General features: G+C 36.8%; 1 protein-coding gene across 3 annotated transcripts in view; it reads right to left on the bottom strand.

Moving 5' to 3' along the window:
- Positions 1–15,163, bottom strand: part of LOC131694189 (circadian locomoter output cycles protein kaput) — a 35,809-nt gene extending 20,646 nt beyond the window's left edge. The window contains exon 1 of one of the 3 annotated variants that reach the window (XM_058982673.1): positions 14,352–15,163. The gene's annotated coding sequence lies outside the window, so the exon portion shown is untranslated. Of the gene's footprint in view, positions 1–13,935; positions 14,298–14,351 lie in introns of those variants that run through there. The other 2 variants (XM_058982675.1, XM_058982674.1) reach the window with 2 other exon arrangements.
- Between the last annotated feature and the right edge of the window lie 1,279 nt (positions 15,164–16,442).

Below are 16,442 nucleotides of genomic sequence, written 5' to 3' on the forward strand. Positions count from 1 at the left end.
CCAGTCAGCCGCTCCAATAATGAGGCACTATACGCAGTCGGAATTACCAAAACCGACTTTGCGCCGAAAGACAGCCACCGTCATGTTAGACACTGGTGGTTGGACATCCCGAAGCAAGGCGAATGGAAGGCACAGTCAGAAACACCAAACTCTGACTGGTGCGAATATAAACGAAACTAGGAGGGTGCAGGACCAGAGGCGGTGCCCCGAGATCAAAGTCCCGAAAACCATTATCGACCCGAGAGGAAGCAGCCAGGCAGCACACTGGTGAAAACACCGGTATAAGCATTGGACGAGCCGCGAGAAGGACAGCAGGGGTGCACACTAGGACCATCGTAAAGTTAGGATGTTAAGAAAATGTCAAATAATGATAGAAAATTGTAAATATTTGGTTTTGACAAAAGTAACAACAAATATGATTTTTGTAATGGCAATCTTAGGAATTAAGGTACAAAAGACTTTTTACCTCATTTAAAGGTAACCCGCGCAATTGTCTTGATGATGCGTCTCTCCGAGGCAACATCAAGCTCAATAAGTAAGGGGGCATGCAGAGTCCCTAATTTCCTCCGGTTTCAATCCCGGTAATATTCAATCATCATTTGCCAATCTCTTGGATGCTCGATTCCATGAGTTAAGTTGCATCATAAAGAATTAGCCTTAAGCTAAGTAAGTTTCATTAACGCTGCGCCTTGTATACGCGAAGGCAATGTTTAATAACAACAAAATTGTTTGCTTACGCCGCGACCCTACTGTAGCAGGGGCATGGTATCACCTTATGGAGCAGTCCATTGTTTTTAAATGAATCGGCCAGCGACCGACAGTTCAAGAGAGAGCTTTAGAAATGCTTTCTCAAAACTTCGTGCATTTCTCTCAGAAATGCGCGAAAGTGATAAACCCGCGTTGTTAAAAAGTCTTTTAAACCCGAGTTAAGAAGTCAGTCGTGAAAAGTTAATTAGGGTTCGCACGCGCAACAGGCGCGCGTGCGAAAAAAGGAGTCGTTAGTTGTTAGTGACCCTCGCTCGGCGCGAAAGTAGCCTGTTGTGCTTAGTTAGCCGCCCGCTCAGGTTTAGACCGATACAGAAGCTAAAGCTCGATCTTTGCTGAGTAAGTGTCCGATTAGAACGGTTTGATATTAATTATTAGTGGAAGGTGTTTGGAAATGATTAAAGCTATACAGTGTCTACTTTGTTCTATGAAAATACCAATGGGTGTTTGTGAAATAAAATAACCTAAGGGAAAAAATGTGCTGCTGTATGAGTAGAAAAGTCAAAATAAGCGTAAAAAAAGTCGTATTAATCGTCGTCAATAAACCTAAGAAACTGTGTTAACGCATTCGTATTATAAACTACTACTCCTGTCATATAAAATCAGTGGCCACCCGTCGGCCGTGCGCTACACCCTCACCAGTGATAATATGATGCATACTGTTCCACCTAGCGGCGAAAATGCGAGCTAGTGGGTTTTCTCCATGTAAATTGTCGTAAAATCCCATATGAACACTTCAGGCATGTTGGTCGGGTAGCTAGATTTGTCCGATTTGCTTCAAAATTGTGCAGGTACTGCTGGTGGGACTAGGAATCGACTCAGAAGTGGGTCGGTTGAGTTTTCAAAAAAATATTATTGTTCTGGGCAGGCTAATTTGTATTGTATAACTTTTATCGATCTGTATAAGGAAAATAGTCAACCACCAAACATCAAAAATTGTAGACGGACAGAAGTTGAGCGTGTTTAGAATAAATTTTATGTTTGTTTAGATGATTTTTGGAACAATTGATCTTATCGAAAATTAACTAAAAGTAGTCTCATATAAGCTCAAATATACCCCCCCCCCCCCCCCCTCAAATATATATTTTAAGGTAATATAGTTTCGGAAAAAATGTCCTCACATCTCACTAACTACATCGTGATTAGTGGCAGTTTCCATGTCAGGTGTTCTGCCCACGATCGTATATTTGTCCCGTTTTCTATGGGATTTCTATCTTTATGGGACTCATTTGCGATCATGGGCAGTGTTGTCGCCGAGCGAAATCTGGAACTGTAGTATTTCTGGTTTCGTTCACATGTAATGATTTATGCCGAAAGATAAACTAATAGTAGGAGAGCCCAGACCTAGATCGCGGAAGGCATAAGTTGGCGGAGTTCCTTTTTCTTCGTTTGAATTAGGCATATGGCCCTGCCTGTCATTTTTTACCTCAAATTATGTAACATATGTTTTCATACAGGATGTTTGGTTCGTGGTTGAGAACCTCTCCAGGGGTGATTGGCTGTCATATTTGGAGAAAAAAATTGTTCCACACATACCATCAGATCTCAACCGTTACAGAGTTATTGAACTTTTTATGTAAAAAAAAATCTATTTGTCTTAAAATACCTCTAACTCAAAAAATATACTTTGTATTATAAATCTTTTAGTTCCATTCGAAATTTTCATATTGAACTAGCTAATAGGGTAAGGTGGGGCAAATCCGACCTTGTAAATGGTTTCGGCTGTAAAATGCTCATTTTACATCGGATCAAGTCGTTTTATATACCAAATTAAAGGATTCCTGGGCAACTTTTTGTATATAGCATTTTATTTGGATTTTGGGAATATCTTGAGTTACAAGCGTTTTACAAAAATGTTCATTTTCGCTGTTTTCAAAAATGGTGGGGTAAACCCGACCCCCTATGTTTTTGGTTAATTTAGTGCAGATATTACTCAAATTTTATGGTTGATCAATGATAAATCAATGAATGTTGTGTTATTGAATTATAACATGAAGAAAATGGAGTTCAATGTCAATCTTGGAATGCTAAAATCACGAGCAGTAGCACGTAATGATATTCCCTTGTGCATCGGAGTAATTGCTAATACTATAATCATCACGTTTTTGTGTCTTTCGTTTGTAATTAAGAACCATTTTGCATAAAAATAATAAACAATAACAATAAAAATATATTTCAATTTTATAAATAGAAATTTTCTTAGCAAAAAAGCGGGCGGATTTACCCCAATATTTAGAGGCCGGATTTGCCCCACCGCGTCATTTTTCATTATGATGCAATTAAAAAAAATATGAAAAAGGTTGAACTAAATTCATCTATGCACTTTGTAGGGCTTAAATCAAAGAATTTAAATCCACTTACATTTATTATGCAATCACTTTAACAATCAGAAATATCTTGTAGTCAATGATGCACAAAAGTCAAATCAAAAGTTGTAAAAACACACTTTTTGTCGTATGAGCATCCCAATGTAGACTAATAAAATGCTGTCATACCACCATTATGATTATTTTCGATGCTCTACACGACAACATTAATATTAGTTCGCGTAGTGCTTCTGATTTTCGGTAACAGAGGGGGGTCGGGTTTACCCAACGGTCGGATTTGCCCCACCTTACCCTACCCATCGCGCGTTGCTGCGATTTTCAACGAAATAGGAGGAAAACACAATTTGTTCCAAAGCGCCATCTGGCGGGCATATAATCTCCAACTAATAGTACACAAACACGCCCCATAACAAATACCTACTGTGTATAATTTTTTACGGAAATCGGTTAAGCCGTTTGGGAGTCTATAAATCATATACATACAAACATTGACTTTTATATAGATAGATTGAATGGTGTTCTCATATCTTTCAGTTAATTAGTTTTAATTACCTTCTAGTTGTAAAGTAGTTAAAAGTTAGTTTTTTGAGTCGGTTTTCGTTAATTTTCTCAAAATAATGAATTATGATTATAGCAATATCTATCATCCAAAAGGAGGGTTTTAGGACGATTAGTAATTTGTTCTTCAACATAATATTCCTATCTCTTCTCATTTATTTGTAATTTCATTGCTAAACTTTTCCTGTAATCGACTTGCAAGTGCTTAAAAGACTATAATCTAAAAAATATGCTTTATATCGTTATTTCCAAGGTTTCATTGAAAAGCTGAGAAAATTTCCTATCGATGTATGTTTTGCTCATAATTAGCATTGACTTTTTACTAATAGAATTGCTCATATTCAGAGCATTGTATTCATTCTAATTATCAATCAAATTAATCGTTACTATTGTTCATTTGGTGCCTCTTAACATTCTCTATAACTTGTTATTAGACACTTTAACCATAACTTTAATATCTCTTTTCATTTCGCTACTATTTAATAGTTAACACGACATAATCTCACCACAAATGTAGTGGGTTCAAAATCGTTGTTTTTGCATATGAAACGATGTGATAAAAATGATTTTGCGTCGAAACAAAAAGAGATAATTGTATGGAGTCAAAAACTTGCTGAGATGCCTTATTTCCATAATGGTAATATTTATTATTTACTATTTCAAGAAAATTAACGAAAACGCTAATAATAACACTAACTTTAAATTAATTTACTTCTAAAAGAATACTAAATTCACTTAACTGAAAGGTATTAATACATTTTTCTCAGTAAAATTTTCTTGGCTTTCGTATGAAAAGAATAATGTAAATTTCCAAAAAAAACGACAGAATTTTCAGTGTTCATTCTATGTGCATGATATACATAATTTTTTTTCGTGAAGCCTAATTACACGAATAGTTTATCTACTATATTATGAAATACGCTTAAGTCAATTTTCATAAATATTTGCTGTGTAGCGTGATATCAAGAGCTGCGATTTCAGTTTTCAGTTCTCAGTCGCATTGAAAATTTGAGTAAACGCTATTAAGAGTTCTTAACTCTTAACAGCGTTTACGAATAGATAAAAAAATGTGTCGCTTTAGTTCAGTCAGTAAGTGGGTGTCTTTGGTGAGTCAATGCTTGTCGGTTCAAGTCTCGATATAATTTGTCGGGATTTTTTTTTGTTGTTGTCAGTATGGTCACCAACACATACGTATGCTATTTATAGTACGGTTTGTGGTCAATGTAAAATTAATCACACGCATAATTTTCACCATTAGTCGCGTTCCCTTTATGTGCAGTATAGCGTAATTTTACCCTGCCCTTTGCTCAGTAAAGGGAATGGATGCGTTGTGTCAAGTTGGTCGAGACACAAGTCAATTGTGAGTCAGTGAATGCATGAGGCGCAAAAGTGCCTGAGCCGATCGCAATCACTGTCAGGGGTTATCGAAGATTTGAAATGGAAACATGTACGTTATTAAAATCAGTTTAGTTTACATAATTACAATTTGCCAACTACTTTAGGTCACTAAACTATAATATATATAATATAATATAAGCATTGCTTATATCACAAAATATAACTAACCATGTTCCTGAGTCATATCAGTTGAACCGTACTGAGTGGACAAAATATATTTATTTATTCTTAAAATATATTCTCATATTGTTCCTCTCTGTATCATTTTAGTTCTTTTTTTCCTTTGGAAAAGCGGACAAGTAATCGGAAGGGAAGAAAACTGCAACAGTTTACATAAGAACCACATTCTAGGATTATTGATGATGTGCAAAAACTCAACAGTGCATGGGATTATCTAGAGTGAACAAAATATGATGATATTCAGTATATCATACTGCACTTAAACGCCTTTGTGTATAGACGTGTTTTTACGGTCCGCAGTTAATTGTTATTTATTTATCTTTCTACCGTCGCGCGTGTGTTCAATCCTATTAAACAACGGTTATCATAATGAGCTGCAGTGTGACATCTTGTAATATCAGCGACGATCGTTTCTTGTGGCAGTGTGAATTCTGCAGAAAATGTTATCACGCAGCTTGTGTAGGAGTCCAGCGAAATCAAGAAGAATTTATCTCGCACTTCATGATTCCCCTGTGTGCAGATTGCCAGCATAATCTAAAGGTAGGCATAGACACACGAAAAGTGCTGTACCAACAGGAAAAATTATTTGAATCTATAACTACGCAAACGGACTGCAACTTACAAATAGCAGCCGACATAAAAAAGTTCAATTCAATTGTTGACTTATTCGAAAATGTTGAGCTGCAGCTTAAAGAATCAGTGGCGAATGTGAACATAAACACATCGTCGCAAGTGGCAAATGCTGTATCGGCACTATCGCAGGCCATTGACAGTAATTCTTTTAATAAGGCCGATGAGCTGGTCACGCTGAAAAACCATATCACATCACTATTCAACATATCTATGGGATCCACAAAAAAACACATTGAAGAGTATGTAAATGATCTCACTGCCGATTTGACCAGAGAATTGAAAAAAATCTGCAGCGAAGTTCAGAACTTGAGCACCCTTACCATAGATATGGCAGCTCATTGTAATGAACACTACCTGAGTGAATCGCGTCCTACACGTGAAGTTTTAGACGAAGTGAAAATTATAACAAATTCAGTTGGCAGTGACATTCTCAAAGAAGTACAATCTCTTGCCGGCTCAATTAACACTTTGGATAGCAGTATACGCGATGCTTGTTTGCCACCAGCGGGCCCCAGCTTGATGGACGAATTAAATGCCCAATCAACAAAATCGGGTGACTCAGGTCACCGTTCCACTGCCGAAGCCACTGAAGGGTGGCGCTTTTTGGGTTCGAAGAAAGTGTGGCGCTCTGACTGGACGGAGTACGACACACGTAATCAGCATAGAATTCAACAGCAAAAGATGAAAGATAGGGCGATGGCACGAAGAAAAGCTAATAAAAAGCAGTTGCATCGGGTAATAAATGATCGCAATAAAAACAGACACCAACGTAGCCGTAATACTAATGAGACAAATAAACATCAGATATCCAGAAGCAGTTATTATAACTATAACCTCAATGACAACAATAATAGCAACAACAATAGCAATAATAATCGTAACAACAATCGCAACAACAATAGCAGCAATAATCGCAACAACAACAACAATACGCAATGCGGTCGTCCAACAGCTGGCAACTCTCTTCCCCGGGATAAGGATCTACTTGCGGCGGCAAGGGTGCAATTCTCTAGGCCTCCGTTTGAAAATCAGCGTGGTATCAGGTTTCAACGTGGTGAAACACTGAATCCATACCCGGTTGTACATCAATTTAACTCAACTTTCGCACCAGATAGGTTTGTAACCTCTGTCCTGACGAATTCCTTTTCTCAGCGCTGTTCAGCTTGTTCCTGTGAGCATTCGTGTTTTCGTCCAACCTAACGCACTCTTCAGAGGCAGACCATGACGAACCGGTTACGGATGAAAACGGATCAATAGTTTTGCATGATATTTCTAAGTATGACAAATTGCCATTAACTTTATCAGAAACGCTTTCAGAAATTTTGATATATTGTCAAAATTTTAATCGTATGCAGAGCGCATCTAAAATGAGCAAAATCTATAGTAATGTATTGAGCTCCTCTTATTCTGTTATTTTAGGCACTGAAACAAGTTGGAACGATAGCATAAAAAGTGAGGAAATTTTTGGTAGTGGCTTTAACGTATTCAGAGACGACCGAAATCTTTTAGTATCTCAAAAGAAGTCTGGTGGAGGAGTTCTTATAGGCGTTTCGGCTCAATTTAATTCTGAAATTCTTCCCACAGTGAAGTTTAAAGAATTTGAACATGTGTGGGTTAAAGCGAGCATTTCAGGTGAAATACATGTTTTTGCCTCTGTATATTTCCCACCAGAGCATGCTAATATATCATCGTATGAAGCCTTTCTCAAAATTGCTGAACAAATTTTATTTGAACTTCCGGTCGAGGTCAAAGTTCACATTTACGGAGACTTTAACCAGCGCAATGCCGATTTTATTCCGGATTCTGAAAATGAAAATATTCTAATCCCAGTCGTAGGAGAAAACGAAACATTGAATTTCATCTTTGACAAAACTGCTAGCATAGGATTAAATCAAATTAATCATGTAAAAAATCAACAGAATTGCTATCTTGACCTTTTATTTACAAACACTCAGGATGATTTCTGTGTATCTGAATCTTTGGCTCCTTTGTGGAAAAATGAAGCTTTTCATACTGCTATTGAATTTTCTTTGTTCATCCATAAAAATCAAGAACCCAACGTCTATGACTTTGAGGAAGTCTTTGAATACCATAAAGCTAATTATGACAATATCAGACGGAAGGTAGGTAATGTCGACTGGCAAAATACTCTTAGGAATGAAGCGAATATTGAAACCGCCCTGGACGTATTTTACAAAATAATTTTCGAAATTATTCATGAAGAGGTGCCCATTAAGAAGAAAAGACGACACGGTAGCTCGAAGCATCCTATTTGGTACAATAGGCAAATTAAAAATCTGAAAAATAGGAAACAAAAAGCCCACAAGCTATACAAGAAAAATCAAAATAACGAGCACTTGGAACAATATCTCGACATTTGCGATAAACTAAATATTGCCATAGATTCTGCACTTGCGGATTACAACTCCAAAACTGAACAGCAGATTAAATCCAGTCCAAAGAATTTTTTTAACTACGTCAAAACTAAATTAAAATCAGATAATTTCCCATCAACAATGCACTTGGATGACAACGTACATAATAGCCCGAAAGAAATCTGCAACCTATTTGCAACATTCTTCCAAGAAATATATACAACTTTTTCTGAACAAGATCGCGATCGCGATTATTTTGCTTTTCTTCCAGATTTTCCTATGGATATTGGCGTCAGTCATGTCATAGTGGAGGACATTTTCAATGCTCTAAACCATTTGGATTCATCAAAAGGTGCTGGCCCTGATGGAATTCCACCATTATTTATGAAAAACCTAGCAACCGAGCTTACAACTCCATTGTTCTGGCTCTTTAATATGTCTTTACAATCTGGAGAGTTTCCCAAAACATGGAAGAGTTCTTTCTTAGTACCTATATATAAATCTGGGAAAAAATCTGACGTTCGCAATTATCGTGGAATAGCCATAATCTCCAGCATTCCGAAACTTTTTGAATCAATCATTAACGAAAAAATATTTCTTCAAATAAAAAACAGAATTACTAACCTCCAACATGGCTTCTTCAAAGGTCGTTCGACCTCAACAAATTTACTAGAATTTATTAACTATTCACTGATTGCAATGGACAATGGAAACTACGTGGAAGCACTTTACACAGACTTTAGTAAAGCATTTGATCGAATCGACATCCCAATGTTACTTTATAAATTAAAAAAGATGGGAATTGAGCCTGAGCTGCGTACGTGGTTAGAATCATATCTATCCAACCGCCAGCAAATAATCAAATTCAAAGGAAAGCAATCTAATCCAATTGAAGTCACCTCAGGAGTTCCACAAGGCTCTCATTTAGGACCTCTATTGTTTATTTTATATGTGAACGATATTTCCTTCCTTCTCAAAAAACTGAAAGTACTAATCTATGCCGATGACATGAAACTTTACTTGGAGATAAGAAATGCCGAGGATATTGATACATTCCAAAACGAAGTTCTAGTTTTCCACACGTGGTGTCAAAAAAGCCTCCTACAGCTAAACGTGAAAAAATGCAATTCAATCACTTTTAGTCGAAAACGACAAACATCGAATGTTGTGATTACCTTAGGAAGACAGACTGTAGCAAAATGTGAAAGAATTAGGGATTTAGGCGTTATATTAGATTCCAAGTTAAATTTTATTGATCATTATAACACAATTATTCACAAAGCTAACAACATGCTCAGTTTTATAAAACGCTTTAGTTATCATTTTGTAGATCCGTATACAATCAAAACATTATATATTGCTTATGTTAGGTCGATATTGGAATATTGCAGCATCGTTTGGTGCCCTTTTTCAAGCACACATGAAGAAAGAATAGAATCTGTACAAAAACAATTCATATTATTTGCCCTTCGTAAACTAGGTTGGATAGCATTTCCTTTGCCATCTTATGAAGCACGCTGCATGCTTATCAATATACAAACATTGAAGGAACGTCGTGAATTTGCAATGCTTTCGTTCATTAATAATATCGTCTCGCATCGTATTGATTCAGCCGAAATTTTATCCAAATTGAACTTTTATGCACCTTCTCGACAGCTACGAAACCGAAGCATATTCTCAATAACTCCATATCGCACAAATTATGCAAAATATGGCCCTATAAATCGAATGATGGCTGTTTATAACCGCTATTGCGAATCAATTGATTTTACAATGTCCAAACTAAAACTCACACAATATTTTATACATAAAAGAAATTCTAACGCATAAGAAAATGATTCTGTAAAAGCTGAAATTGTTTTATTTATAATAAAATTACGTATATATATATTTTAGTAAATAAGAAAAATGTAAACATTACTGTAACTATACCAGTCTACATCGATTGACGAAATAAATAAATAAATAAAATAAAATATCACTGATCGAATATCTACAACCATGCGCATACTTAATACTGACACCTCAAGCAATATTCGATTCAACAAAGCTGAGAAATAAGTTTCCAAATGTGTACTGCTGATGTCATACAATTCAGCGTATTCATCGGAAGGTTAAGTAAGGAAGATCTTTTGAGTAAGTGAATTTTATCATTTATGATTATTACATTACATATATGTATATATATTTCAATACACTAAATACGCGTCGATTTCTTCCTTCCGGGAAGGAATCGAAAGTTTTACTGCAATGTTAAAATCCAATTGATACAAACATTACATTAAGACGGGGCTGGTTGAGGGAACGATGACCTCGGAATATGTCTGACAGTGTACACGAAATGGGCCATCTGAAAGTCAATTGAGCTAACACCTACCTAAATCCATGAACCAAGATATTTGCATGAATATATTTAAATACAAACATCTTTTTTCTATAAATCACTACCAGTTAGTGGGAGATAGGATGTTAACGCTCACACACACTGTATAGTTAGCGTAATTTTACATGATTTTTTTTATCTGTGAACATCAAGTTCGAAATGTTCTCTATCGATATAATATCCGAAGAGAGTGATAAGAGTTATAAGAATTGTCTCATCACACTGTTAGGTGGATTGAAAGCGTTTTTGTTATAGATACTGGACTTTTAGTTCCGCCCACTAGTGGTCTAATCGAAAACCTGTGTATTTCGAGCCAAGCAGACAGTAAAGAACATGTGTTGACTACAACTAAAAAAACCCACTCCGCATGCAATAACGCTCAGCACATTCGACCGTAGAACCAGTACCGTCTTTTCGCATGGGCACACTGGGCCAAGGCCTGCGGCCCCGCGATTTTTAGGGCCTCACTCAGGATGGATATAAATCCATACTAACGTCTGTCTTCGAGAAAAAGGTACACTTGGATTTTTTCGTAACAAAAATTTGAATTTGTGGTTCACAGTTTAGAGTCTATACTGGCATTGCCTTACCAATATCCCAATGTATCATATCAATGAATCGGTAGCAAAGCAGTTCGGAATCGCATATTGATTCGTATTCCATGTAGCCAAACCATCAAAAAGCATCAGACACACAAACATTTCAGTTCAAGTTTCAATTTATTTTGAGCAAAAACAGGGAAATATATAAAGTTCGGAGCCGTAGCGACAAACAGATGGCCAAAAAATCTGTCTAGCAAGTGTTTGGCTGATGTGGACACATGTGGAACCGTTACCGGACATATCTACAAAAGTAAACCTCTCTATATTCTACTCTTCCACTATGCCTGGAACCTCTTAAACTGGTACTGAACCAATAATGTTGTTTTTGGCCTGAAAGAGGTCAATTTTCAAACATTCTGGAACTTCACTTTATTGTTCTCAAAAGGAGTGACTCCATTCTTTTTGTCAATAATATTTTTTTTCTGATAATATGAAGCCTTGTAATCCTGAAGTAAAATTATTTATATTTTACAATGTAGTTTATGTAGGTTAAATTTAAAACTTCAGTTTACTCCTAAACGAGGAACACAATAAAATGTGAGCCACTTCCCTTACGGAGGATGGTTTGAATTAAACTTAGACACGCTGTGGTAAAAAGCATTTAGGTCTATTAGTTAGCCACCGTCGCTGTCTATAAAATGTGAGTTGGTAGTTTGTTATTAATAAAAATGAATCATTTAGTTTACTTTCTACATACATCTTCCCAAGCCGGTCATAATAAACGAGTATACAATACGTTTATTGAATTATTTAACAAAAAAAAACCTGCCTAGGCAAAAAATTCGTGCACAAAGGGATATTGCAAAGAGCCGTTATTTCTATTCCTACAGCGGGGATGGAACATGAACGAACCTCCAGGCGATATGAGCGCTTAGAAGCAACATTATATGGATTGAGTTCAAAGGTGATGAGACTTGGCGAAGTGAAAAGTTAAATGTAAAAGAATTTGTGACTTTTTCCGAAGTTGGATGTCGACTCTGACCAGTTTCATCACATCAGGAATGTTGTTCTAAACCAATCTAAACGGGACAATATTAATGCGTAGTATTTTAACTCTCGTAGTTTCAAAACTAAAAACTAATTATCTTAACATTCAAATTTATTGTTTGCATTTTTGGACCTAACATCGCGAGATGGCTATCATACGCTAAAAAAAAGAATTTGAAACGTTAAAGCCAATATATCGTGCACGGTCAAATGGTGTACTTGAATATTATTTCTTGGCAAATGCATTTCCAATTTAAGATAGTTCAGTTCGAAGCATGACACATCGTTTCTTATAGATTGGGCATTCTTAAGCTTTAGCTCTATGGGAAAAGAACTCTGAAAAATGACAAAAAATACAACAATAAAATAAACAACAAATACTTCTTTCTTTAATTTGTCAGCATAGTAAGAATTAGAATGTGTGATGCTTTACTTTACTTAATCTCCTAAAATATCAACGTTCGCCCATATACGACGTTTGGAAATTATAGTCTCGATGTTGAAATATTCAGATTGAACATGTGAAAACCGTACTTATTAAAGATACCCTATAAAAACAAAATTTCGCGCTTTTTTACGAAAGCCACGGAATACAAAGATTTTTTTACTGGTCAAGCCAACGTTCAAATGGTGGACGGTGAACTCGCCATACTTCAGCATTCTCCCTTGACTAAAGCACTCTTCATTCTTAAACAACGTCATGCAACTATGAAGGTCATATTACCACATGTTAATTCTGTCAGGTTTCTGCTATATTATGCAATTGCTATTAAGAGAAATGTCACACAATATTTATTTATTTCTAACCTTCAAATGTCCTCTTATCTTTCCAATGGCTTTTACAATATGTCTCGTTTCAGAATTCTTTGATTCCAACACGATTCTTCTCTGCAATATTCCCCTTTATCATGTTAAACGCTATTAACTTTACATTAGGGTGTTCGGGATTTTTTTTTGGAAATTCTGCGCATGATAGAGTCACTTGCTAATAAATTTTCGGATCAACTCAGACCATCTTGCGCGTATAATACCACTTGGCATTAGAATCTATAACTATGTATTTTCTCCAGTTATTTTGATGGTTTGTTGGCACACGGCTCAAATTTGAAAGTCTGGCATAAAAAACCATGCTAATATACATCTATTTACAGCTGTTCAATGATGTGGGCCCCTTAGTTCAATAGTGCCCAGGGGCTCCGAGTGTTCTTAAGACGGCCCTGCGTAGAACTCAACTTCCATAGCTTCAATCCGCCAGCCCGGAGCACGCGCCCTTTAGCTTCCAAAGATCGTCTGGTCTATTGTAAGCTTTGGATGCTACAAGTTTGAAGAGTCCCAATACCAGGTCTCTTCGTCAAATCCCAGGATTATAAATTTTCAAAAACTTTATCCTTGCCAAAGTGTTATTGGGTAAGTTATAGAAAATTCATACAGATATAATCAATTTTGGAGCAAATTAACTAACGACCATATTCAACTTAATTTAAATCAATGGTTTCAAAGCACAGAAACATGGATTGTTCCTTCATTGCTACCTAGAATGTCTGTTTCCACTTCTAACAAGAACCCGCCTAAAAATGATCCAAACAAATAAATATACCACCATCACGAAGCATGCTCGTTTAATGTTTCAGCCCACCGTGTAACGAAGGCGGTTTTCCTCCCTCCTAATGCAAAAGATGAATCGCACCTATACAAATAATACCGGCAGGTAAAACACAAACACTTACTTCCACTTGACGAAACCAATATCGCTAGTCCGATGACGATGTCATATTACTTCATTGGAAGAAGTATACGATTATGAAGTATTATGTTCGCTTCCGATTACGGATGCCTAAAATCAATACATCCAATTGCCTGGATCTCTTTTCAATCTGCATTTGGTCGGTTTATTAAAGCGAGGGGGAGTAATTAAATTAAATCATCTTTAGAAACAATTTTCGAATTTAGTTTTACAGTAAATCGAATATGCGAACTAGCTAATCCACTAATTGAATTCTTGATAAGTCGCACAAGAGCAGTCTGTCCATTAACACATTCCATTGAAATGCATCTCTCAGGAGTGTTTATTATCCGCATTATTTGTACTAGTTACCTGTTACTAATTTAGTTTCATGTAGTGACTAAAGCTAATATCACTCACCCTGCAATTCACTACAAACTGCAATAACCAACGACTCCACGAAATGTAATCCACAATTTTTCTTCATTAACCATTATTTGCGTCAAACTGCACGAGAGGAAACTTGTTGAACTCATGCGCGGTTATCACAATCCTCATTGAAGTCGCATTTCGACAATTGTGTTTCAATTAGACTGTATGTAAATATATTATCGTAAGCGCCACACATACCAGCTGACCGAATACATTCACACAGTTTTCCTTTTCGATGCAAAGCCACTTCCTATGATTTTCGCCGTTCGTTGGCAGCTGGGTATTTTGAATTTTTCGCTTGTTGTTCAAAACTTCAAATTTTCTTCCTTTGCACTTGCAACGGGGAACATAACAAAAACATATGCTATCGTCGATTAGCTTAATTATTCTTCCTGGCCACTATCCGCTGATATGTATACAGTCGGGTATCAAGAATGCCACCTCAGCAACAGGATTCCGTTTCACTTGAGAGCTGTTTTTCTTGGCCGGACGCTAGTAAAAAAAAATCTTTTTCCTCACTGATTTCAACCTGGCGGGGAACAAATTTATCACTTTCGATTTGATTGGCACTTGGGCTGCCGATTTAGACCGGTTTCGTTAGTGGATGACACTTTTTGAGGCCCGCTTCGAGTAAAAACATTATCCGAACTAAAAATTACACAATGACTTCCGCCATCATGGTTCCGAGTTTGGCACTCATACAAACACAGGCGAAAATGCCATCCATCGCCTACTACGATTACATCCGTCGTGCCGTTTGTTTAGTAGTACACCACTGAAAACCGAGTCGGGTCCAGTGCAGTTCCTTCAATGTATTCTGTTTACAGTACACGAGACCGGAGGAGTGCAGTTTCAGGTTGACGGTCACTAGTTTGCATCATAGACATGCACAGTAATGCACTATACAATCTGCTATCTCACTAGTAGAACTAAACTGCAATTTCCCGCACACAATCTCACAACTAACTGCAGTTTACACTAACTGTGGAACAGTTCAACAGGCAGCGTCATATTATGCAGGCCTGCCTTTCCACCCTGTCCAACCACCCACCCAAACTGCATTTACTAGCCGTACCACATCCACTGTTTTGCGCAATCAAGTCAGCGTTAGTTGCACTAGACCTTGTTTGATCAGCACTAACGTTTACAGCTAGCTAATGCGTGTCAACCACCGCACCGGGGGGATACCTACCATGCGGTAATTATGAGTTTCGTTTCCTGAAATGTCATCAAATATATATTACCGGTTCCGCCCGGTTTCCCACTACCCACCCACTACCACCCAATAGGGCGATCGAAATAACAGCTTAGTGGTTAGCTATGAGAGCTACGGAGGTAGCAATCTGTGGAAACGCACTTTTTGGCTTCGTTGGAAAGTTTTCTTTCTTCTGCAATGGGGGGAATAACACTGACGATGTTTACTGGGTGCTGGACTTCAGTAATATGTTTCTTGTGTTTATTCATAGCTTCTATTGGCTAAGGGGTGTCCGAACAAAAGAACATACTAAAATTATAACAAAATGAGTCCAATAACTGTTACTATTATATTATCTATTATTTGAGTTCGTACAGAAATTGGTAATATTCGTGGAACTTAAGTTAGTGCGTTTAGTCTGACTGGTATCCGTTAGAGCAATGCTTACCGGGAATAGTTTTTGCGATCGGCGAAATATTTTATTTCAATATATTTGTTGTGTCGACGAAAATTGTTAAAAAATATCTATTTAGACTGGCTTCGACTAAAGTTTCTAAGCAGTTGGACTACATTACATAGGCATGATGTACAGTTACCTACCACCTCATTAGGCTTATGCACGTTAGGCATACAGAAGGAAACACATATTTTGATAGAACACGTTTCTTGATCTTTTCCATTGCAGGAAATTTAAGAATTATGAAGCATTTTCGAACTTAAATGTTGATTTTACTACGGTAAGGATAGGACCGACCACTTGGTTTGTAGATTTAAAGATGCCATTTTGGTCACGGGTTAGAATCACAAAACATTTATTTTGCGTTTACTATTTCATTTTTTCCCTTCATCTTCAGAACAAAATGACTACAAATCTGTTCATTGTC

This window comes from Topomyia yanbarensis, chromosome 3, assembly GCF_030247195.1.
Source record: "Topomyia yanbarensis strain Yona2022 chromosome 3, ASM3024719v1, whole genome shotgun sequence".
Classification (NCBI taxonomy): domain Eukaryota; kingdom Metazoa; phylum Arthropoda; class Insecta; order Diptera; family Culicidae; genus Topomyia; species Topomyia yanbarensis.